Source organism: Dermochelys coriacea, chromosome 1 (assembly GCF_009764565.3).
Source record: "Dermochelys coriacea isolate rDerCor1 chromosome 1, rDerCor1.pri.v4, whole genome shotgun sequence".
In the NCBI taxonomy this organism is placed as follows: domain Eukaryota; kingdom Metazoa; phylum Chordata; order Testudines; family Dermochelyidae; genus Dermochelys; species Dermochelys coriacea.
The window spans coordinates 287,856,366-287,883,003 of record NC_050068.2 but is presented as its reverse complement, the minus strand read 5'-3'; the positions used below and the strand labels follow the sequence as shown (position 1 = coordinate 287,883,003).

General features: G+C 42.7%; 1 long non-coding RNA gene across 1 annotated transcript; it reads left to right on the top strand.

The window, feature by feature from the left end:
• Positions 1 to 6,308: 6,308 nt before the first annotated feature.
• Positions 6,309 to 16,543, top strand: LOC122456032. Its single transcript, XR_006274642.1, has 3 exons — positions 6,309 to 6,793; positions 7,480 to 8,030; positions 15,633 to 16,543. It is a non-coding gene; the product is annotated as an uncharacterized LOC122456032 (long non-coding RNA).
• Positions 16,544 to 26,638: the final 10,095 nt, after the last annotated feature.

The window sequence follows — 26,638 nt, the reverse complement described above, 5'->3', positions numbered from 1 at the left end:
AATTTAAATACTCATATTTCAGGCAAACTATATCCTAAAACATTTTAATGCATTCAGAATTGTGGGTTCCTAGTATATGGTATAAGTTGCATAAAAGAATTGTGTAGAGACATTGTTAGGGGAAATAAATTATAGTATTCGTTCATGAAACCAAAAACAAAGAGAGAAAAAATTTAAGAGGCATATAAGTAAGAGTCTTTCAGCTGATATTTGAAGTAAGATGAGAACTGGCAGGCAAAACTACTGCTACAACTACTAATTCTATATTGATGTAATGACTTTAATGCCAAAGGATCCCAAAGTGCATCACAGGTTTAGACCCCTGCTTTGTAAATTTGCATCTGCTGTCACTAATATGGTGGCCGATTACCTATTTTTGCTGCAAGTACAGTATTTTTATTAAGTTATAAGAGGATAAGAGTTATAAGTAAAAACTAGTAAAGCCTCTCCTACGATAGTGCTTGGGGTGTGCTATAGACCTCCGGGATCTAATTTGGATATGGATAGAGCCCTTTTTAATGTTTTTAATAAAGTAAATACTAATGGAAACTGCATGATCATGGGAGACTTTAACTTCCCAGATATAGACTGGAGGACCAGTGCTAGTAATAATAATAGGGCTCAGATTTTCCTAGATGCGATAGCTGATGGATTCCTTCATCAAGTAGTTGCTGAACCGACTAGAGGGGATGCCATTTTAGATTTAATTTTGGTGAGTAGCGAGGACCTCATAGAAGAAATGGTTGTAGGGGACAATCTTGGCTCAAGTGATCATGAGCTAATTCAGTTCAAACTAAATGGAAGGATTAACAAAAATAAATCTGCAACTAGGGTTTTTGATTTCAAAAGGGCTGACTTTCAAAAATTAAGGAAATTAGTTAGGGAAGTGGATTGGACTGAAGAACTTATGGATCTAAAGGTAGAGGAGGCCTGGGATTACTTTAAATCAAAGCTGCAGAAGCTATCGGAAGCCTGTATCCCAAGAAAGGGGAAAAAATTCATAGGAAGGAGTTGTAGACCAAGCTGGATGAGCAAGCATCTTAGAGAGGTGATTAAGAAGAAGCAGAAAGCATACAGGGAGTGGAAGATGGGAGGGATCAGCAAGGAAAGCTACCTAATTGAGGTCAGAACATGTGAGGATAAAGTGAGACAGGCTAAAAGTCGAGTAGAGTTGGACCTTGCAAAGGGAATTAAAACCAATAGTAAAAGGTTCTATAGCCATATAAATAAGAAGAAAACTAAGAAAGAAGAAGTGGGGCTGCTTAACACTGAGGATGGAGTGGAGGTTAAAGATAATCTAGGCATGGCCCAATAACGAAACAAATACTTTGCCTCAGTCTTTAATAAGGCTAAAGAGGATCTTGGGGATAATGGTAGCATGACAAATGGGAAGGAGGATATAGAGGTAGATATTACGATATCTGAGGTAGAAGCAAAACTGAAACAGCTTAATGGGACTAAATCGGGGGGCCCAGATAATCTTCATCCAAGAATATTAAAGGAATTGGCACCTGAAATTGCAAGCCCATTAGCAAGAATTTTTAATGAATCTGTAAACTCAGGAGTAGTACCGAATGATTGGAGAATTGCTAATATAGTTCCTATTTTTAAGAAAGGAAAAAAAAGTGATCCGGGTAACTACAGGCCAGTTAGTTTGACATCTGTAGTATGCAAGGTCCTGGAAAAAATTTTGAAGGAGAAAGTAGTTAAGGACATTGAAGTCAGTGGTAAATGGGACAAAATACAACATGGTTTTACAAAAGGTAGATCATGCCAAACCAACCTAATCTCCTTTTTTGAAAAAGTAACAGATTTTTTAGATAAAGGAAATGCAGTGGATCTAATTTACCTAGATTTCAGTAAGGCATTTGATACCGTGCCACATGGGGAATTATTAGTTAAATTGGAGAAGATGGGGATCAATATGAACATCAAAAGGTGGATAAGGAATTGGTTAAAGGGGAGACTGCAACGGGTCCTACTGAAAGGTGAACTGTCAGGTTGGAGGGAGGTTACCAGTGGAGTTCCTCAGGGATCGGTTTTGGGACCAATCTTATTTAATCTTTTTATTACTGACCTTGGCACAAAAAGTGGGAGTGTGCTAATAAAGTTTGCAGATGATACAAAGCTGGGAGGTATTGCCAATTCGGAGAAGGATCGGGATATTATACAGGAGGATCTGGATGACCTGGTAAACTGGAGTAATAGTAATAGGATGAAATTTAATAGTGAGAAGTGTAAGGTTATGCATTTAGGGATTAATAACAAGAATTTTACTTATATGCTGGGGACACATCAATTAGAAGTAACGGAAGAGGAGAAGGACCTTGGAAGTATTGGTTGATCATAGGATGACTATGAGCTGCCAATGTGATATGGCTATGAAAAAAGCTAATGCAGTTTTGGGATGCATCAGGAGAGGCATTTCCAGTAGGGATAAGGAGGTTTTAGTACCGTTATACAAGGCACTGGTGAGACCTCACCTAGAATACTGTGTGCAGTTCTGGTCTCCCATGTTTAAAAAGGATGAATTCAAACTGGAGCAGGTACAGAGAAGGGCTACTAGGATGATCCGAGGAATGGAAAACTTGTCTTATGAAAGGAGACTTAAGGAGCTTGGCTTGTTTAGCCTAACTAAGAGAAGGTTGAGGGGAGATATGATTGCTCTCTATAAATATATCAGAGGGATAAATACAGGAGAGGGAGAAGAATTATTTCAGCTCAGCACCAATGTGGACACAAGAACAAAGGGGTATAAACTGGCCAGCAGGAAGTTTAGACTTGAAATCAGATGAAGGTTTTTAACCATCAGAGGAGTGAAGTTTTGGAATAACCTTCCAAGGGAAGCAGTGGGGGAAAAAGATCTATCTGGTTTTAAGATTCTACTCGATAAGTTTATGGAGGAGATGGTATGATGGGATAATGGGATTTTGGTAATTGATCTTTTAATATTCAGGGTAAATAGGCCAAATCCCCTGAGATGGGATATTAGATGGATGGGATCTGAGTTACTATAGAAAATTCTTTCCTGGGTATCTGGCTGGTGAATCTTGCCCATATGCTCAGGGTTTAGCTGATTGCCATATTTTGGGTCGGGAAGGAATTTTCCTCCAGGGCAGATTGGAGAGGCCCTGGAGGTTTTTCGCCTTCCTCTGTAGCATGGGGCATGGTTGACTTGAGGGAGGCTTCTCTGCTCCTTGAAGTCTTTGAACCATGATTTAAGGACTTCAATAGCTCAGAGATGGGTGAGGTTTTTCATAGGAGTGGGTGGGTGAGATTCTGTGGCCTGCACTGTGCAGGAGGTCGGACTAGATGATCAGAATGGTCCCTTCTGACCTTAGTATCTATGAATCTATAAGTGGGGAAAAATCAGGCTCTATGTCTTTTGGGCTGCATGTTGTATAAAAGTCAACTTTCCTATGGAACTCAGACTCTTGTGACTGAGCAGTGAGTGTTACACATGAACTCTGGTATTTTGGGTGCAGGCTCTGTTGGGTTTACAAAGACCCAGTACCTGTAGGGTCTTTTTCCCTCTGCACATACACAGAGACAAGAATGGATAAAAGTTATTTTTCTGAAACAAATAAAATGTTGCCAAAACCAAACAAAGGTTGTTTTACCACAAACTGTGCCCTTAAATAAGTTTTATGATAATTGTAGTGAGGGGGCATGACCTCACTCCGAGACTGACAAGGAGGGATGGCCACAAACCACTACAGTCATGAAAGACAGAAATTAGTAGACCGTTAGTTGCATACTTTATTCTGAATATACATGGCAATAAGGGTTGCCTTTCTTAACATTTCTAAAGGAGGGAAGAGTAGGCAATACTCAATCCTGGATCTAAGAATATATTAACCATGAGAAATCATCCTTCACTGACTGAGAGAAACTGCAGCTGTTGTAACTATGCAGCAAAAATTATACTGTTGCTATATATTTTATACCCTTGCTACTGAAATTCATTAAAAGACAAATCCTGCCTACTCTTTACCAGTATGGTGCAGCTGCCCAAAGGAAGGCAGGGTACAGGGGGCACCTCCTGAAAAACATGGAGTTCATTTCCATGGTGGGCTCACTCTGCGTGTGTTTGTAGTGCATGGTGTGGTTGTAAGTGATCAAGGAGCGAGCTGGAGGTGGAAAGGGAAGGTCCATGACCATGTGGTCCTTCTCTTTCCCTGTAGAAGGGATTCACTAGCTCTGTGCTGCTTGGGGGAAGGATTGCTTCCGTCCCTGCCTCTTTCCGACCCTCTCCTCTTTGGAAATGGTCATTGCACAGGAGAGTGAGATGAGCCCTGCTTGGCACTGGGTCTCTGCTGGAGCTGGAGAGTGGTAGTAGTCCACACAACTGATCTGGCCTCCATGCAAATCCCTACTCCATGCCTACCTGTGGGGCTGGGACCACTTCTAAAGGTGGGAAGGTAGTTCAGCTTCTTAATGTTCAATCTTTGGCCTGTCCGCTGGTGCTGAGTTTGGCGATGTGGACTGCCCACTAGGATCTAGACTGAAAAAATACTCTAGGTCATTACCTACCTGTTTTGGATTCAACCTGATGCCTTAAAAGTTAAAGGTTGAGTCCCATTATCTTCTGAGTGATCCATTTCTCTGATAGGTAGATCATCTCTGCATGTATTTAAAAAGTTTTACTTTCAAGAGAACAAAGACTAGCAGACTTTTGTCAGGAATCATCACAACATTGTCAGTATTCTCTGAATAGTTGAGTCTATTCAGGGGACACCATCAGAGGGCCTAATCACATCAGCCACACTATCAGAGGCTCGTTCACCTGCACATCTACCAATGTGATATATGCCATCATGTGCCAGCAATGCCCCTCTGCCATGTACATTGGTCAAACTGGACAGTCTCTACATAAAAGAATAAATGGACACAAATCAGACGTCAAGAACTATAACATTCAAAAACCAGTCAGAGAACACTTCAATCTCTCTGGTCACTCGATTAAGACCTAAGAGAAGCTATTCTTCAACAAAAAAACTTCAAAAACAGACTCCAATGAGAGACTGCTGAATTGGAATTAATTTGCAAACTGGATACAATTAACTTAGGCTTGTATAGAGACTGGGAGTGGATGGGTCATTACACAAAGTAAAACTATTTCCCCATGTTATTCCCCCCCCCCCATTCCTCAGATGTTCTTGTCAACTGCGGGAAATGGCCCACCTTGATTATCACTACTAAAGGTTTTCTTCCTCCCCCGCCCTCCCTCCTGCTAGTAATAGCTCATCTTAAGTGATCATTCTCCTTACAGTGTGTATGATTACACCCATTGTTTCATGTTCTCTGTGTATATAAGTCTCCCCACTGTATTTTCCAGTGTATCCGATGAAGTGAGCTATAGTTCATGAAAGCTTATGCTCAAATAAATTTGTTAGTCTCTAAGGTGCCACAAGTACTCCTTTTCTTTTTTGATTTGGTGATCAAAGTCTCTTAACTGAGACATAGGTGAACTAAACCTAAGCTTTTGGGAACTCTCAGTTTCTTCTCACTGTATTTCTGTGGAGACTGAACTGTTCAGATCTTAATTAGTTTTCTTTATTTATATTTATGTATAACTATGAAGGTAATGAGGAGTCCTTGTGGCACCTTAGAGACTAACATATTTATTTGGGCATACATTTTTGTGAGCTAGAACCTACTTCATCAGATGGATGGAATAGAAAATACAGTAGGCAGGTATAAATATACAGCACATGAAAAGATGGGAGTTGCCTTACCAAGTGGAGGTCATTGCTAACGAGGCCAATTCAATCAGGGTGTATGTGGCCCATTCCCAACAGTTGACAAGAAGGGGTGAACATCAACAGAGGGCAAATTACTTTTTGTAGTGACTCAACCACTCCCAGTCTTTATTCGGGCCTCATTTGATGGTGTCAAGTTTGCAAATTAATTCCAGTTCTACAATTTCTCGTTGAAGTCTGTTTTTGAAGTTTTTTTGTTGAAGAATGGCCACTTTTAAGTCTGTTATTGAGTGTCCAGGGAAATTGAAGTGCTTTCCTACTGGTTTTTGAATGTTACAATTCTTGATGTCTGATTTGTGTCCACTTATTCTTTTACATAGAGACTGTCCAGTCTGGCCAATGTACATGGCAGAGGGGCATTGATGGCACATGATGGGATATGTGCAGGTGAACGAGCCCCTGATGGCTAATGTGGTTAGGTCCTATGATTGTGTCCCTTGAATAGATATGCGGACAGAGTTGGCAACAGGTTTGTTGAAGAGATTGGTTCCTGGGTTAGTGTTTCTGTTGTGTGGTGTGTAGTTGCTGGTAAGAATTTGCTTCAGGTTGGGGCTGTCTGTAAGCAAGGACTGGCCTGTCTCCCAAGGTCTGTGAGAGTGAGGGATGGTCCTCCAGGATAGGTTATAGATCCTTGATGGTGCACTGGAGAGGTTTTAGTTGGAGGCTGTAGGTGATGGCGAGTGGCATTCAGTGACTTTCTTTGTTGGGCCTGTCCTGTAGTAGGTGACTTCGGGGTACCCTTCTGGCTCTGTCAATCTGTTTCTTCACTTCAGCAGGTGGGTATTGCAGTTGTAAGAACGCTTGATAGAGATCCTGCAGGTATTTGTCCGAATGATTGGAGCAAATGTGCTTGTATCTTAGGGCTTGACTGTAGACAATGGATTGTGTGATGTGGTCTGGATGAAAGCTGGAGGCATGTAGCTAAGTATAGCGGTCAGTAGGTTTCCAGTATAGGGTGATGTTTATGTGATCACTGCTTATTTGCACTGTCTGTGGGTTATAAAATAGCCATGTTATGCTGTAAAAATTAGGTTTCAGAATGGTAGCCGTATTAGTCTGTATCAGCAAAAAGAACTAGGAGTACTTGTGGCACTTCAGAGACTAACAAATTTATCTGAGCATAAGCTTTCGTGGGCTAAACTCCACTTCATCAGATGCACGCAGCGGAAAATACAGTAGAAAGATATATATATAGAGAGAGAGAGAGATAGATAGATATATACAGAGAACATGAAAAAATGGGGGGTTCCATACCAACTCTAATGAGAGTAATTGATTAAGGTGGGCTATTATCAGCAGGAGAAAAAAAACTTTTGTAGTGATAATCAGGATGGCCCATTTCAAACAGTTGACAAGAAGGTGTGAGTAACAGTAGGGGGAAAATTAGCACGGGGAAATAGTTTTTAGTTTGTGTAATGACTCACCCACTCCCAGTCTTTATTCAAGCCTAATTTAGTGTCCAGTCTGCAAATTAATTCCAGTTCTGCAGTTTCTCGTTGGAGTCTGTTTTTGAAGTTTTTTTGTTGTTGAATAATTGCAACTTTTAGGTCTGTAATTTAATGTCCAGGGAGATTGAAGTGTTCTCCAACTGGTTTTTGAAGTGGGCTTTAGCCCATGACAGCTTATGCTCAAATAAATTTGTTAGTCTCTAAGGTGCCCCAAGTACTCCTCATTCTTTTTGTAAAAATTAGATTATTATTTGTTTCTTTATCATAAGATTTTATAAAGTTATTTAATTAAATTAATTTCTTTAGTTCCTTTTGGGACTTGAATGTGGGAAGGTTGACCCTGTGCAATTCTTGCTGAAAAACCTAAAAGACTAAACTCTGGGTCTCCAGCTACTTTTCTATGGGAGTTGGGTTTTTTTTAGGCACTGGAGAAGGGCAATGAAGTGAACTCTAGCCCACCACCTCCGTTTCTTCTGAAAGGCCATTGTCACTTTAAGTGTCAGCAAAACTTTGGCAGCATGCCACAACAATAACTCAACATGAACATTCAAATTTAAGATCAGGCCCACACAACTGCTACTGCAGCATCAGCAAACCCAGGGAGAGAGCTAGACTGGGCTCCCCATGACAATCTCATCCGCAAATTCAGCACATGGTACCAGTATCCCATCCTCTTCTCTGAGGACACCACATGGAGAAGGAATTCCCCTCACTTTCTGGGGTTGAAAAGAAGAGAGTGATTTGGGCCATGCTTTTCCTAATACATGCCATCAGCTCACTTCTCCCTGGGATAACAGCTTTTTTCCTTCTGCCAGCTAAGGTAGTTAGTATAGTAGCTCAAGCTGTGCTGAAGATGTAGGATTCAAATTCTACCAATAATGTGTTTTGGGGGAGGGTTTGGTAAGTACAGCAGCACATAATAAAATTTGTTAACCTTTTTCCTTTAAAAAATTCTAAGAAATTAACCAAATTTAAAAAAAACATTAAAAAACACATGTGGCAAAGTCAAGCATTCAGAAATTAGGAAATGCCAGATCTAAGGTTGCCCATACAACCTTACTCCTGGGGGAATTCTGCGCCAAAAAAATAAAAGTTCTGCATATTTTATTTGTCAAAATCACACAATATAATCATGTTAGTTTCAATTATTTTGGTAATTTATTTCAAAATATCTGTCAGCAAGCATGTCTGTAGCAATATAGACCCCCCCCAAGAAAAAAGATTCTGGTAATATTTTTGTTTTGACAAATAGATTCCTTAGGAGGCATATTAATACAGAACTTTGAGTAATTCATTTAAATTACAATACAGAACTGTATTTCCTGCATCTGTCAGAAGCAGAGCAAAGGGTTGGGGGAGTCAGGGGTAACAAAGGACCAGAGGGAGAGGGAAGGAGCCTGGGAGTGAACCTGGAGGGTGTTGGGTGTAGGTGGGAGAAGGGTTTATTGGGGGCGGACAGAAGGGAGTTGGGAAGCCTCCCCCATGCAGACCCTGACTGACCCCAAGCCTCTCCCATTCAGTTAGGCACAGTCTATCCCTGTCCCCATAACCCCCCATCCCCATGGGTCTCTGCAGTCTTCTCCCCCATCCCCATGTATCCCTGCAGCCTCCCTTCCCCATCCCCAGGCTCAACACTGTCACCCCCCTAGCTCCTGAGCCCATGCTCCAGTCTGTCCCCGCCCCCCAGCCATTCTGAACTCCAGTCTGAGACATGCCCCCAGCAGCCATGTGTGCCCCACTCTGTCCTAACCTGGGCAGAGTGCTATGATGAACTTCTACTGCTGCAGGAAATCTGCAGCACTGGGCACGCATAGAAATTTCTTTTCCCCACAGAAAATACATTTTGCCCCAGAAGTGCTGCAGTTCCGCCTTTTGCCCAGAAGTGGCCGCTGTGGTGCCAGAACAGCCGGCTACATTCATGCAGCTGTCTGTTCTGGCCCCACAGCAGCCTCTGGTGGGAAAAAGGTGGAACTGCACCACTTCTTGAGTAGAATGTATTTTATTGGGGGGGGGGGCGGGGAACAAAATGATGTGGGACAGATGAACATCTGCAGATGCACAGAATTTCCACAGAAGTAACCACCTCAGTTCTGCCCCTTGTGCATATGGCATTATGACAGAGTCTTCAGTTTCATTATCATATACTATTTTTCAATAGGAGTTCTTACTCTTTCAGTGCACAGGATGGACTGTGCTAAAGGCATGAATCAGGGTTGTTAGTGAATGAGGCTGGTTGTAGGATCTCTGCCTTATTTGCTGTAGAATTTGGAAGATGTACAGTGAGCAGGCAGGGGATTGCAGAAAGAACATGCACTCCCAATGTGATGTTGTATTTAACAGGGTGAATGCAATCCTTGGATGTATGAAGAATATCCGGTAGGAATAGGGAGATGGTGTTACCTCTGTATACAGCATTAATAAGGCTGTTACTGAACTACTATGTCTAGTTCTGATCACACTTGAAAAAAGATGTTGAGAATTTGGAAAGGGTTCAGAAAAGTGCTACACGAATGATTAGAGATCAAAAACCATGCCTTATACCGACAAGCTAAAAAAACTGTATCTGTTTAGTTTAGCAAATAGAAGGTTAAGAAGTAATTTTTTCACAGTCTATAAGTATTTAAAGAGAGAAAAGATTTCTGCTAGATGTGGGCTCTTTCATCTAGCAGAAAAAGGCATAATGACATCGAGTTTGGTTGTGGAAACCAGACAAAATACAGACTACAAACTGGGTTGCAAATTTTTAACAGTGACTGTAATTAACCATTGCAACATCTTTCCTAGGGATGTTGTGGATTCTCCATCCCATGCAGTCTTTAAGACAAGAGTGGAAATAGAAGAATACGCTGTAGCTCAAGTAGACTTTATGGGCTTGATGCAAAAAATATTCATGGTGCTCTATGGCTTGTGTTATGGAAATCAGACTAGATCTGGGTCGGCAACCTGTGGTTCCAGAGCTGCATGCGGCTCTTTGGCTGCCCCCTTGTTGCTCTTTGGCTGCCCAATTGCTGGTTGCCATTTTTTGAGGGGGTGCGAGGTGCCAGGAGGCGCTTACCACAGGCTGCCTGCCTGCCCTAGACCCACATGGCTCTGGGAAGCGGTTGGCTGCTGGCATGTCTCTGTACACTCCTTGGGGGAAGGGAGGTAGCCCGCAAGCACCGCCCCCGCAACTCCCATTGGCCAGTTCCTGGCCAATGGGAGCTGTGAGGACAGTGCTGGGGGTGGGGGCAGCGCACAGAGCCACCTCCCCCCCGCACAAGGGGTGCGCAGAGGCGTACCAGCAGCCAGCCACTTCCGGGAGCGGCATGGGGTCAGGGCAGGCAGGCAGCCTGCTGCACTGCCAGCCAGGCGCCGCCTGTGGTAAGCACCTCCCGGCCAGAGCCTGCACCTCGCACCCCCTCCCGCACCCCTGCCTCAAGTCAGAACTCCCCCCCTCCTGCACCCAAACTCCCTCCCAGACTCCACACCCCCTCCTGCACCACAATCCCCTGCTTTGTAATCAAGGAAGACTGGCACTCAGCAGAAGAGGTGGGAGGTTTGCATGCAGGGGATTCAGAGTCTGATTCCAAGCCAGGGTGAGATTCTCATAAGCACATAATCCACCGCAGCACGGGTGTAGTTATTGTGTCGTCTCGGGTATGCAATGCTCCAGGCACTCGGTAATTCAGAAGGGCAGAGACCACTCAGCCTCCAGGGAGCTCACATATTGGACAGTGACATCGCATTACTGTGACCCCCTGCCAGAATACTGGCCTTATTCAGAGCCTCAGTTGAGGGACTGTAGCTCTGCAGGCCCTGTAGCAAAAGCATTTTAACAAACCCAAATCTGAATGCAAGTATTTTCAGGAGAGCTGGGTCCAAACTTATTTGAATGTCAGTAACATCAGTAGGCCCCAACTCAGATCAAGTCCCCACTGTGCTAGGTGCTGTACAAAGACAGGGGATGTGCTTACATTGCATTCAGAAGCATAACTGCAGCTCTGCTAGCTTTAATCTAGCTCCCCTGGCTCAAGATATCAATGAAGATGCAGCGGGATGGACCCAGCATGGTTTAACACTGCAGCTACATACCCTGGCTGTGGGCAGTCTGGTATAGTCCTCAATGAATCACCTAGATTCTAGTCGGATTAAAAGTATTGGTGAGTAGTAATAACTTTAATATGTTCAATTATTATTAGTTGATAAATTCTAACTCTACAAGTAGCTTTGTGTGTGATACGGCTCTCAAAATATTTTGGTCAAAGACAAAAACAAAAAAATAGCTCTTCTTTGAAAGGTTGCCGACCCCTGGACTAGATGATCATAATAGTTCCTTTATAATCTATGAGCAAAGATTCCCTTGTAGTTAAGGAAGGTGAATAATAGAGTATAAAGGAAGATTCAGATCTATCTCTGCTGCAGCCTTCATATGCAATGCAGAGCAAATCACTCAAACAAAAATGTTGCCAGTATACAATATACTAATTGTATATTTCTGATTTTCTATGTGCACAACTTGACACAATAGGGGCCCGTTTTGCAGAAATGCTGAACACTTACAGCTACAATAGAATTCAGTGGTGCCACAGATGCTCAGCACCTCTGCCAATAAGACTGTTTTCACGGACACAAAGGTGTGGGGGTGTTTTACAGCGAGATAACAAATATACAGTGGTTATCCTGCTATAAAATCCTAAGAGAGAGACACGTAGTATTTGCTGTGAGGTACCTAGCTGAGGTCAGCACTATATACCTGTGTTTGATCTCGTGATAAACACTACAGGTGTCTTTTTTCCACTACTGTAAAGCAGGATAGTTAATGTGGTTAGGTATCCCATGGTAAAAACATACCTTTTTGTCACTGACATCATAGTATAAGAGAGCGTGGTATGGAGGTGTGGGCACAGGCTTGGGAATCTTGTGAATCTCTAATCCTAGCTCTACCCCTGATTCACTGTGTTCCTGCAGAGAAGTCTGTCTGTTTTTCCCATCTATAAAATGAAGATAATACTCTTATCTTGCAGTGGCAATATGGAGATAAATTCATTAATGTGTGGGAAGCATTCAGACATTACAGTGATGAGTGCCCTAGAACAGACCATAAGAAAATTAATAATTATGTATTCATTGCATGGTATACACTAAATAAAGCAGAGGACACTAACTGTATGTCGAGGATAAAAATATTAAACAGCAGCTTCATTCTCTGAAGCATTCATTTTTTACACAGGTTTGCAAATCCTTGCCATGTAAATATCAGAGACAAAACACTCATTACAACAGTGAGTTTTTGGTTAGTGAAACAGTATACGGTCATATAATCATCAAATCTCTCCGTTTAAGCAGGGTGTTATCATGTGACAGAGTGAGCATCTTTACACTACTCATGACATAGCATTTCTAGTGATTTTGTTAAACTGAGTGAAATCTCTGATTACACATATTTAACAAGCCAGGCATGTCTATCAAATGCTAATATTCAAAAAGATGGACAGGTGTGCCAAGAAGTTTTTTGCAGGTGAATATTCTTTTGTTTGAGTATTGAGTGTATATAGTAACCAAATATCTAAGTATCTATTTGTCCTCTGTCTATTATCCTGAGCGTGTAACTGGTGCATTCATTTTTCCATAACAACCTCTCATATTTTGTGAACCATTCTTCTAGAGTTGGACCATTTTTCTTTTCCCAATGAGAAGCTATCAGGAGCCTAGCAGCTACTAGCAGATGACAGATTAATTCTTCATTTCCTTTTGTATGACCATTTCTGACAGGAAGCCCAGGAGGATTACTAAAGGACCATTGGGTAATTAATATCCAACAATTTGTGATAAATTATTATGAGTTATGTCCCAGTACTTTCTAATGACTAGACATGTCCACCCTGTGTGCGTAAAATCTCCTCGTTCACTACAGTTTCTCCGGTATTTATCCCCATTTAATTGCTATATATATATTTTAACCTGACTGGCATGAAATACCATTGAAACACTATAGTAAAGAACTTATCTTTTATCATGCTACAGACTGAGGTTACTGGTCCTCTTGTATCATATCAACCCTCATTCCTCTGGGGTAATTTGTTTATCCAGATCCTTTCCCCAGCATGTCATATATAGACTTCTTTGGTTAGAAAAGTTGTCTGAAAAGATTGATATAAATTAGTTATAATTTTTTGTTTCCTAACTGACCGGATGCTATCGCTTCTATTAAAGTCAGCTTTTTGTATAAAACAACTTATCTAGGAAGTCGAGCAACATAATAGCTAATTTGAATGTACTGTACCATTATCAGAGAAGAGTGGGCTGGTTAAGGTTGTTTTGATCTCTACATAAGTTAGAAAAGTTTCTTTACTGAATAGCTGGGAAATCGTTTGTATTCCATAACTCTCCCAGTCTTTAAAACTCTCTGGTAAATGATTTGGGTTAAGAACTGGATTATTTGAAATGGTTGTCATTAGTGAGGGAAAAACACTTATTTTTTATCTCTAGTTCTATCCTAAACCCATGGAGTAGCCTTTGCTAAAGATGTATGTACATTTCTGGAGGGCATGTACAACCTACATTCTGGCATTTTCTAACTTTTGAGAGCTTGACTTTGCAACCTTAATAAAGTTCTTGTAACACAGTGGTTTGTATGTAGTGTGTGTTCATGCATGATTTTGCACACTGGCATGCGCACGGGCACAACACATGTGTGTATTATGCACAGTTCTGAGACGCTGCAGTTCCAAAGTACAGCAGGGTGAAATAAGGACAGAATGGGAACTTTAACTTGGAATTTCCTTGCTTTTGTCAGTTTAATTCAGACCATGAATGTTATTGCAACATACTGCAACTTTTTGTATTTAATTAGATTTACATCCCACTCAGTTACCACAGGCTGGTTGGAAACAGATGCGTGTGTACTTTCCTATGGTCAGCACATTGATGCTCCCACTGGAAAATAGCCAACAAGAAGTTACAAAGAGAGGACTGCATGTGGCATCTCCTGTTAGGGGAGTAAAAATAGTTGAATTTGGTTAAGCATAACGTTCATTTGTGAGGCCAGCTGGGCTTGAATATGGTTTTGGAAGCCTCAGAAAAAGCTTAATTTGTAATGATGTTTTCAGTCTTTCATCATTAATGTGTCTGAAAGATCAAAAAAAACAGAGCATGACCATCTCAGCAGGCTCAGAATCATTTTATTATAACACTAAATAGGTCTTCTCTGACCTCATGAGCTTTAATTTACATTTTCAGTTGTTTTCTCATTGTCACTGTGTGTTCAATTCTTACAGCTGAAATACCACTGTGCCTGGAGCCTTAAAAATACTATAACAGACAGCACATTGTTTGTATGCAGCAGGTAGATCTTTTTAACAATTCCATTGCTCACAGTTCAATATGTATACGGCACTTTACTTATTAGGCAACCTAATTCAGATATTCCCAGTATGGGCACCTACCTCAAGGTCCCCTAATGATGTAAGTACAGTTCTGTTCCACCTTTCTCAGAAAGCCACATCCATTAAACGCAACGGATTTATCACTCTCAAGCAGTCACTTAGGACAAGTTTCACCGTGTAAATAAAAATAATCCGTCAAGATGTAAGAAATACGTTAATATTGATTTTTACATACACAGTGGCAACTGCACTAATGATTACAATTTTCAGTGATACAGTGGACCAATGGTTTAAGACCAATTTTGCATTCCTTACTTAGACAGAAATTCTATTGACTTCAGTAGGACCTTTTTCCTAATTAAGAATTGCAGGGTCAGGTGCTAGGTGCCTGTAGCATAGTATCCACTATCTGTGAGGGTTTGTTCTATCTTGTTCAACTGTGGAGAACAAAAACTTCTTGAACCTTGATATACAAAGGCTCATTCTACTGAGCATACTCACCATGAGGGGAGGCAGACTGACCTTACACTGTTCAACTAGCACACTACGTACAACTCATCTCTCTGTAAACCGGTCTTCAAGCTTCTGAAAGGTTTGCTATAGACTCAGAAATGTGTGTTTTAAAAGTTGTATTTGTTAATGTCAAATGGCATTTGGAGATGGACACAGAAAAATTATACAAGAGGCCGCCTCCTACAGTAGAGAGAGGGAGATTTTCTGTATCAAATTTCAGCCAAGATGTGCTTTTAATGGCTGAGTCATAAACACTGCAAAACACAGTTCATAACAGAATAGCAACACTGATAGACACTCATCTATAGCTGTGCTACCAAGCACTACTCTAATGAATGCAATAATAATAAAGGCATATCTTAAACAAAAGTGATTGCAAAGTTTTTAAAGTGCAGAGTAATATAAATTTAGAAGATTAGAAACAAGAGAAATTAACTTTTTAAATTTAATTGAAAATGTCTCCTCAGCCTAGCATAAAAGACTAGCTTTAGGTTCTAATCTGAATCTTTAAGCAATGTGTAAATGAGTCTTGCATTGTGTGACAGGGTGTACTAACCCTGCATTGGGTCAACCGGGCCTGACCAATCACTGTGGGCCTAGGAGACAATGCTCCCTTACCCCTGCTGCACATGCTCCAGGTGGAAGGGACAGATAAAAGGAGGCAGCCCAGTTCAGTGGGGACTGACTGAGGAGGAGGAAGGACATGTGCCACAGGTCCTGCAGAGGAATCTTCAACTCTCCAGGATGTTGAGACCATGGACTCAGACTACGCTGTGGATGACCAGCTGACCATGGAGACTGACTGGGATGCTGAGCCCCTGCCAACAGAGGAGATGCCCTAAATGGGCCTTATGGTAGGAAGTACCCAGGAAATGTGTTAGGGGTTCAAGCATAGGGAATTTACCAGCTTCCTAGGGCCCTGGGCTGGAACCCAGTGGAGTAGGGTGGCCCCAAGTTCCTCTATGCCCTCCTTCTGCACTTGCCACTAGGCAAGCTACCTGACAGCTAGCTGGGAGGAGGAGAGAGTTCAGGTGTGTCCATGTAAATACAGTTTGTTCTTGCTCTGCTTAGATATCCATCAGATAGAGCAGCGTTTTGCTCAAAGTAATCAACTTTGGCTGATGTTGGGTTACAAATCACTTTACTACTGAATGCAGGGATAGTGAAATGCTGTTATCAATGTGTTGTAATTATTGTATGAATACAGGGAGCAGAACCTGTCCCAAATGAGGGGGTCACCCTCAGCTGAAAGGACCTTGTTAAGCCAGGGGCTCGAATGCCAGAACCCTGTGAAAGTAAGAGGGGGTGGGGCCAGGTGTCCCAGTCAGGAGGTGTAGAACTTCCCCAAGGATCTTCCCTAGACTAGTTTAATGTGTTTCCCTCCCCCCCACGCTGCTCAAAGAAAGAGCTAAATTTTTTATCAAGGTCCAAATTTCTTGGTCAAGGTATAGTCAAGGTCCAGACTCCAGAGAAAAATAATAATAATTTAAAAAATGACATAAGTTAATAAAAAGATTTTGGAGTCTGTTTAAAATCATCAGGTGGTCTGGATTTGGCCTGCCGTCTGCCTATTGACTATCCCTGCTATAGATTGAGTGTTTGCTCTGCTCCACCCCAAGGACTGCTGACTGACTTTTTGCCGTGACCTGCCCAGAGGGTCAGAGCCCTCCACTGTTGTCTGCCCCAGCCCAGAAGGCTTACGGGCCATAGACTAAGTGTTTGCTCTGTCCTGCTCCCGGGGCTACAGATTGCTTGGTTGCTTGGCCCTGCTAGGGGTCCTGAGTTCTCCAGCTGCAATTGTTTGACTCAACAGGGAATCCCAATGACTGTGTGACAGGGTGTAACAAGCCCAAGCTTAACATTAAAACTGCAACACTGATCAATAGATACAAGCCTTTCCTAACTGCCTTCTTTGTGCAGTCCCCAATCCTAATGTTTTTTTCTGGAAGTTCTAAATCTTGTCATTGGGCTGCTGCTGTGGTTTTATTTTTTAAAATAAATTGTTTCCTTTATTGCTTTTACCTCAAGAGCAGAACTTACAATAGAAAAATTAAGAACATGAGAACTAATACCCTTACCAAAAAATATACTCAGTCTTAAGAGAGATATACAGTAATACATATGTTAGAATTATGGAAAGGTATCCTTTCCTCCTTTAAGTAGACTAAGTCGCATACCAATAATATTGTATTTATTTTGTACATTTTACCTCAAGATATCAGGCCACATCCTGGTCTGTAATATCTCTTTGCCTCTCTCTGGCCCTTAAGATCAAATTTATAATTTTTCCTTTCCATCAAAGCTATCTTTTTCTTGGCAAACACTTTAAGTGTAAGGTTGTCCAAGTTAGCAGTTCTCTCACCTTAATAACCTTAGGCCCCAATCTACACATATACTTAACTTCATGCACTTTGAACAGAAATCAATGGGACTACTCACTGTGTATCCAGTTAAGCAGGTGTGTTATACCCAGTGTAACTCCTTCTTGCACCAAAGTTCAGAGCGATACCCTCTGGCTATTCTCACTAAAAATAAGAGAGAATATTTGGTACAAACTGAATGTCAGAAGGAAAGATAGTGTCACCTTCCACCTGCCCACTTTGCAGGCCCTATGCAAGGACCACAGGCAATCATATTCCTTACGTTTGGGGGGAAAATAAGGATTGCTCCCTCTTTGCACCTCTGGGGTGGCAAGTGACGGGATCCATGAAGGTACTTGGGTACTTAAGTCCTGTTTTTAGACACCACTGAAATCCACAAAACTCCCACTTGGCTGCTGGCTAATCCTGTAGGCACCTATGTATTTTCCCCTGGGAATGTATACTACATGCATGCTGCAGCCTCACTATAGGCACTGTAATAGAATAAGAACATAAGAACGGCCCTACTGGAAGACATGACACAGCTTTGACTAGCCCTGGAGGTGTTCTGAACTGCATGGGCCAATTCCCCACAGAAACAATTTACAAAGACAAAAGCCTACATTCAGAGTACATGTAATCAAAGACCAACAACCATCTCAGCTGTAGTGTGGCAGCCATGATGGGCCCAGTTCAAGTACTCCCTCCTTGTGTGGGAGAAGGGAATTGAAATGTGATCAGCCATAGATGCCAACTTCTCCTGGCGCCAGTAGGTGGTTGCGCCCCCTGGCCCCGCCCCGACTCCGCCCCCACTCCGCCTCCATTCCAACTCCTTCCCCAAAGTCCCCTCCCCAACTCCGCCCCCTCCCTGCCCCTATTGGACCCATTCCCCAAATTCCCGTCTCTTCCCAGCCTCCTCCCCTGAACGCTCCATGTTCCTGCTCCTCCCACTCCCTCCCACAGCTTGTTATGCTGCGAAACAGCTGTTTCCCAGCGGCAAGCCTGGGAAGAGAAGTGGGGACGTGGCGTGCTCAGGGGAGGAGGCGGAGGTGAGCTGGGGGGGTCGGGGGGGAAGCTTGGCTGCTGGTGGGTGCAGAGCACCCACCAATTTTTCCCCATGGATGCTCCAGTCCCGGAGCACTCACAGAGTCGGCGACTATGTGATTAGCCACTTCTCAGGAGAGTGTCCAAACCGCTAGGCAATGGAACAGTCTGATGTGGGGCTCCCTCAGTCTCTCCCTTGAAGTTGTTCCACTCCAGTTACTGAAATGTTAAAGGTATGAAAGAATTAGAATAACTCTGTAGTCTAGTGGTTAGGCACTCCCACTCAGGAGGAGGGGAAACTTCAACTGGGGGTCTTCCACATCTTGGGTGAGTACCCTAGGCTAAAGGTTATAAAGGAGGTTCTCCTCCTTCTCCCCCACTCCCTGGCTGTTTTGTTTTGGGTTCTGCACAAGATAGGTGCCTCTGTGCTGTCCAGATTTAGGCACCTGTCTCTGAGAGGGGCAGAGCTTAGCACACACCCGTCTAGTTGACATGTCCCATTGACTAGTTTAGATGGCTCCCCACCTAATGTACTGGCTTTGAGGATTGTTTTCTAAGCTCTCTCTCCCCATTCATTGTATAAGAGCCTAGCTGTCTAACTTGGCCTTGTGGATCACAGTGTTATTCCTGTGATTTTTTTTTTTTTTTTTTTTCTAGGCACCTAAAAGTTAGGAGCCGTGTGATGCTCAGCATGGCAACACTAATGTCCTATTGTGGATCTCACCCTAGGTGCATTGCTTCTTCCCTCCACCCCTAAAGGCCAGCAAAGCAAGTCAGATGCACTGGCAGAGCAGGCTGCATGCAACCTTGTGCATGCAATCTGCTCACTTTCATGTGCACTGTGGAGCTGAGAGGAACTGGTTTTGTTTGTTTTTTTTCCTAGGTGCAGTTCCACACCTCTGGCTCAGGTCAGTGTCTGAATGGGTGAGATTGTGCTAAACACTGTTTTACCAAAAGCTTCAGCCTTTTCACTGAGAAATTTAGAAATGGTTCCTTCTGTGCTTTAAATAAATCAATCATATTTCTCATCCCAAACATTCTTTTGCATGACACTGCTGTTACAAGGTCTACCCAAAATGCTTTTATACTTAATATTCTTTATCCTTTCAGTGGAAGGGATTTACAGGTATGAGAACAAACTATACAGTAAAAGGAAAACGTTCAGAAGTCCTTGGTATTCCTTCACCTCTCCCACTCCTCTTCCCACTTTATAAGTTTCACTCTCCGGAATCCCTAAGCAAACAAACAGAAGGAAACTGCAGGAAACTCCATTCTCTGGTATGCAGTTCTCAGAGATTCCCTTCTTCCTCAGTCCCCAGACAAGAATTGGGAAAGGAAGGGGGAACAATTTCTTAAACTGATAAATCCCACTGTTATAAAACCCTATATACTGCTTGACTGCTCTCTTGAGTGCAGGATTGGCTACTTGCTAAAACAATATAGGTTGCAGGTGAAAATGTTTAGTCCACCAAGTAAATCTAACTTCCATCACAATACCACCATACAATGGCAGTCTTTTCTCTAAAAGATTGGAATAACAGGGACAGATCAGGATTGAAATGCTTTGGGAGAGCAAGATTCAGATGCTCAGATAGTACCCACCTGCAGGATACCTGACTCTTCCAATATTATTAGCGCTTCAAAGAGCAAAACGTGAAAATTTATCTTTAGTTCAGAAGAAAAAAAATAACTTTTAAAGAAACAAACAGGTGGTACACCACAAACTGATAGCTGGGGTATAGATTCATTGTCAGTAAAATACTTAATTTTCAATTGTAATCAAATCCAGCACATAAATACAATGTTTAATAGAACAAGCTGGCCATAAATCAGAGCAAGAGCAGTGAAGTTGTGTGACCACTCCAGTTACCTCAGAAAAGTCATCATGGTTGCTGGATGTGCTAAATCGCTCAGAAAATTTGTTTACCTGGACATTCTTCTCATGCTCCCAAAATATTCTGAGTGATTAACACAAAGGCTATTAACGATAAACTCATAAACTACAATAAGATTAAGCAGTGAAAGTCTTTAAATGAAAAAAATGGTTAGTTTTAATGCCTTAGGCTCTAGTCTTGCAAAGACTTACACGCATGCTTTACTTTATGCACATGAAGAGTACGACTGAACATTTGGGTAAATCTTTGCAGGCTCAGAGTTTAAGAGGCATTAGAATAAATCAAGCTATTTTAATGTAAAGACTTACAATGTTTGATCTTATTCTGTAGTTCATGTATGTAACAGTTTATGTGTAGTATGAATGGGACTGCTCACATATGTAAAATTAAGCATATGCATAGGTGTGGCGGGTTGTACCAGCCCCGCACTGGTTTCGCAGGGGTTAATCCTACTATGTGGGCCGAGAAGGTCACCCCCTGGCTTGCTGGGTGTGCTCCATCTGGAAACAGGATATAAAGGGGAACAATTCTGCTCAGTCTGGGCTGACTGCTGGAGGGAGTGAAGGTGTGCTGCGGATTCTGGCACTTCGGGACCCAAAGGCCAGCCAGACTGTGCTGACCCACGACCCCCAGGCTTCTGACACCACAGAGGGAGGAGAGACCATGGGAAACCCAAGATGCCAAATTGCAGAGTACCAGGTAGGTAGTGACTCATGGGAACTTTGCAGGGAATGGGTTGTAAAACTAGAGATTAGATTAGTGTGTTTCACTTGCCGAGCTGGTGGCGGGCAACCCTGCCACTGCCAGGGCCCTGAGTTGGGACCCAGGGGAGTAGGAAGGACCTGGGTGCCCCTACCCTGGCTACTGCCCACACCGGGGTGGCGGCCCACCTCTCCAACCCTATTGACTCTGGCTGGTAGGCCACACAGCCCGGCATAGAAGGATCACCCTGATGAGCCCCAAACATTAGGCCACACTGCCCTGAGACTAGGGGTGGTCATTCAAACTCAGCTGCAAGGCTATAATGCTCCTTCACCTCTCCCCCAAAATGTGACTGGGTGTACCAGCTCCAGGACAACAGGTCTTTAAAGTATTGGGGCTTAGAATAGTTAAGTAGATAGCTGATAAAATGTTTTAAAAATTTTAAACCTCCTTTTTCAGAAATATATTTTTTTGTTGAATTGTTTTGGCCAAATGCAGCACCAGACTTCTAATAAACATGGATAGAATTGTAACCATGAGGCTGCGGTTTATTTCTGTCATGAGGGAATGAGTATATTGGTAACTGAAAGGTTCTGGCATGTCTCAATAGGATGGGAGGTGCCATTCTGCTGTTACCAGTACTTGACAGCATGAAATTCTGTCCGCTGATGCGTAAGTCTCTGACAAAGAAATTGCTGTGCAGTGTATGATTGTATAATGGAACCGGAGACTTTCACATTTATTTTAACACAAGTTCTATTTTGGGTTAAAAAAAAATCTAAGTGGATTACGTTCAATTATTTTTCATACTAAACCAATTTCAACAAACTTATTTCCAATAAGTAATACAATTTACCTTAAAACATCTGGGAGAAGAGCCTCAGAAACAGATAGCAGATAAACAAGATTGCAACTTCTTGTTTCTTTAGAAATCTTTGTTTTTCATATGTAATTGTACATATTTTTACAACTAGATAAAGTAATTGTCAAAATATTCTAATTAAACTCTGTTCATTTTTTTTAAATGGCATCTTATCCTTTCAATACTGTCAATAGCTTGTGTGCAGTTTTCTACTGAATAGCAAAACTACTAATTTTAAGCATGCAGGACCGGGCCCATGATTAGAAGAGACAGTGATTTCTTTCTTTTTGTCAGGGACAATACATAAACACTTGATTCAGTGCTGTGGAAATCTATTTAAGGTTTAAAGATTTCTACACATTAAAATTGTGGTCAATTGGTACCTACAATTTACAGTCCTTTCTTTCTGGCTGTTACCAAATTCAACCCTAATGTTTGAGAAAAATGTAATAAAATGAGGGGTATTGTATAACTATATCTCTCTAAAGGAATGAAAAAGTGGATAATGCACGTGTACAATGTCAAATGTTTGACTAATATAGCTTTGGATTCTAGAATCAGTCATCTGACTTTTTTCCACTATTAGAGTCCATTATGGAAACATACTAGCAACATATTAAGAGCTTTATGTATCTGGTAACTTAGTGCATAAACTTATTTGCTTCTGTACAGCCAATAAAATGCTACTTCAAAGGGCAAATTAGAGTAATTAGTTTTAGCATTACACATATCATCCAAAGCTCCACAGGCTCCTAGGGAAAATGGATGGGAAACCTGGCCAAAACAAAACTTAAAGAATGTTCTGCATACATCTGCCAAGACAATTTCTCAGTGTAACCTCAGAGCAAAGATCCTTCAGTTACACACATTCATGCATACTTTTAGTGCAATCTCAAGAAAGAAGGGAACATAATGTTATGATGAAAGTTGGGAGAAACCTCATTGAAGTTGGTGAGAGAGAGCTGCTATTCATTCAGGATAAACTAAGTAGTAGTTAAGCTCCCTTTTGGATAAGATAGCTGAAACAATAGGAGCTACTGCCCAAAACACAGGCCACATGCAAGGCCAGTCAGTTACAGAGCTAGGTGGGTGGAGGGGTTTTGCTGGGGGCTAAATGCAAACACAGGGAGCTGGATATTGTTGTTTGTAGGTGTTAGCAGCCAGATCGAGACATAGTAGGCAGCAAGAAAGCCAAGGAGACAGTGAAAGAAGTACTTGTAGAGTGGCCCTGAGAGAAAGACAAAGCTTTTTGGGCAGAGCATTGGCTGGAATGAGGTTTGGAAGTGCTGGTAAAGAAACTGCCTCCTGTTTCCCACTCTGTTCAGTGAAACAGGACTTGGTGTACATTCTTTGCAAATAAACAAGATTGCATCAAAGAAATACTTGCTTCCATCATCAATTTCTCCTAAGAGAAATAACCTGCAAGATCTTCAATATTGGCTAACTGCTTGAGTCAAAAAAGGTCATAATAATTTCACACGCATTCATAGTCCATTTCAGATTGTAAAGAACAAGCCTGCTTACAGGATGATCTACAAGTAAAAATAGTGTGATCTCAAAGAAAACTTTGCCTTAGCTGCACCTTGCAAAGGAAATTAAAACCAATAGTGAAAGGTTCTTTAGTCATCTAAATAAAAAGAAAACAAGGAAAGAAGTGGACTGCAGAACACTGAGGACAGGGTAGAGATTAAAAATAATCTAGGTATGGCCAAACATTTAAATACTGTGCCTCAGGTTTTAATAAGGGTAATCAGGAGCTTAGGAACAGTGGCAGGTTGGCTAATGGGGACAGGAATATGGAAAAAGAAATTGCCACATCTGAGGTGGAAGTCAAACTCAGACAGTTTAATGGGAGAAAAGTAGGGGACCATCCAAGAATATTGAAGTAATTTCATGCGGCAGTTCCAAATCCAACAGCAAGGATTTTTAATGAATCTGTAAATTTGGTGGAGGTACTGTGACGGAGTGGGGCGGATTGACCTGGGGATGTTGCGCTGGAGTTTTATTGGGACTGTCTGCCTTGGTGATGGGATATCTGGTGTGACTTCACTTGAAGGAGGATACCTGAGCCCAGGAAGGGGGTTGGGGCCAGGTTACACCTTTGCTCAGGAAACTGGACAAAGGCTGGAGGAGGAGCGGGGGGGGAGGCTGGGCGAGACTGGGCAAGATGGCTAGAAGGGGTTTCAGTTTGGAGCTAGCTGGGGAAATGGAGGGAGGCCCAGATGGGGCTCTGGGCTCCCTACCCCCCAAGACGGACCTGACTGAGGGGTCCTGTTCTCTGTACCTACAAGCTCTGTTTTAGACTGTGTTCCTGTCACCTAATAAACCTTCTGTTTTACTGGCTGGCTGAGAGTCATGGTGAATAGCAGGAAGTGGGGGGTGCAGGGCCCTGACTCCCACAAACGCCGTGACAGGTACCCTCTGACAGGAGGATTGCAAGTATAATACCTATATTTAAGAAAGGGGGGAAAAAAGTGATCTGGGAAACTACAGGCCTGTTAGTTTGACATCGATTGTATGCAAGGTCTTAGGAAAAATTTTGAAAGAGTAATTAAAGACAAACAGTAATTGGGATAAAATACAACATGCTTATATAAAACGTAGTCAGACAAACCTGATCTCTTTCTTTGAGAAAACTGATTTTTCTAAACAAAGGAAATGCAGTACATCTAATTTGCCTGGATTTCAATAAAGCATTACTGATATATTTGATATAGTTCCACATGGGAAATCATCAGTTAGAAGAGATAAATGAGGATTAATAGAATGGAAAGATGGGCAAGGAACTGTTAAAGGGGAGATTACAGCAGGTCATGCTGAAAGGTGAACTGTCAGGCTCTCTTGAGATCCATCTTATTAAACATTTGCCCAAATGTGGACGTGTGGTAGTAATATCTATAGAAGACAAAGTTGTGAGATATTGTCAATTCAGAGGAGGACTGGAATATCCTACAATAAGATTTAGACTAAAAACTGGAATAATATAAATGGGATGAAAATTAATAATGCAAGTTGATGAAATTTAATAGTACAAGGTCATGCACTTATGGACTAACAGCAGGAGGTTTTGCTATAAGATGGGGATTTACCAGTTGGAAACAATACAGGAGGAGAAAGAGCTGAGTGTATTGGTCAATCACAGGATGATTATGAGCCATCAGCAAGTTCAGGCTTGGAATTAGATGAAGATTTCTAACCATCAGAGGAGTGAAATTCTGGAACAGCCCTCCAAGGGGAGTACTAGGAGCAAAAAACTAGCTTGTTTCAAGACTGAGCTTGGTAAATTTCTATAATGACATATGGCCTATCTGTGTCTGGTGTTAACAAATATCTCTAACGGCCAGCTATGAGACACTAGATGGGGAGGGCTCGGAGTTACTACAAAAAATTTTAGATTTCATTGTAAGCAGCCTTGTTAGTCTGTATTCGCAAAAAGAAAAGGAGGACTTGTGGCACCTTAGAGACTAACAAATTTATTTGAGCATAAGCTTTCGTGAGCTACAGCTCGCTTGCAGGTTTCCAGCTAGTGGGTCTTGCCCACATGCTGAGGGTCCAACTAATTGCCGCATTTGAGGTCAGGAAGGAACTTTCTTCCAGCTCCATAGGTGCTGACTCCATGGGTGCTCCAGCCCTGGAGCACCACAGAAAAAAACTGGTAGATGCTTAGCACCCACTGGCAGCCAGCACACCCCTCCTCCCACAGCGCCTCCTGTCTGCCAATCAACTCCTCCTCCTTCCCAGAACCTCCTGCCTGCCATGATCAGCTGTTCCGCAGTGTGCAGGAGGCTCTGGAGTAGGGAAGGAGGACAAGCAGGGATGGGGACTTGGGGGAAGGGGTCAGGTAGGGCAGGGCCTAGGATAGAGCAGGGCGTTAAGCACCCCCCAGGCCCAGAGGAAGCCAGTGCCTGTGTCCGTGACCAGGTCAGATTGGCAGAGATCCTAGGGTTTTTTCCATCTTCCTCTGCAATATGGGGCACAGATCATTTGATGGTTTGAACTAGAGGAAATGGTGGATTCTCTGTAACTTGAAGTCCTTAAATCAAGAATTGAGGACTTCAGTAACACAGCCAGGCATTATGGGCCTGCAGCAAGTGTAACACCAACAGACCTTGGTCGGCAGCGGGCAGGATTGAACCTGGGACCTCTGGAGCTAAATGCATGAGTCTCTACTGCATGATCTAGTCACGTGGCTGTTAGCTAAGGCTGGAGCAGACTCATTAATTTCTAAGTGGCCTCAGTGCCACTAGAGGGGACAGAATACCACACCAGCAGCAGCAGGGGTGGCAGGTTTGTATTTTTGGTGGTGCCCAGAATGGACCCAAGTTCTGCCTCCCTCCCTCCTCCTCCAGGAGGAAGTTTGGGTGCAGGAAGGGAAAGGGGAGGGGTCAGGCTCTGGGAGGGAGTTTAGGTGTGAGCTCTGGGCTGGGATGCAGGAGGCAGGCTCTGGGAGGGAGCTAGGGTGCAGGATCTGGGCTGGGGCAGGGGTGTGGGCGAGGGTGAGGGGTGAAGCGCTTACCTCAGGTGGCTCCCGAAAGCGACCCACACCCCCCTCTGGCAGCAACTCCTACGTGGTGGGCCAGAGGGGTCTCTATGTGCCTCTACCCGCAGGCACTATCCCCGCTGCTCCCATTGGCCGTAGCTCAGGGCAGGGACAGCACACGGAGACACACACCTCTCCTCCCCCCAGG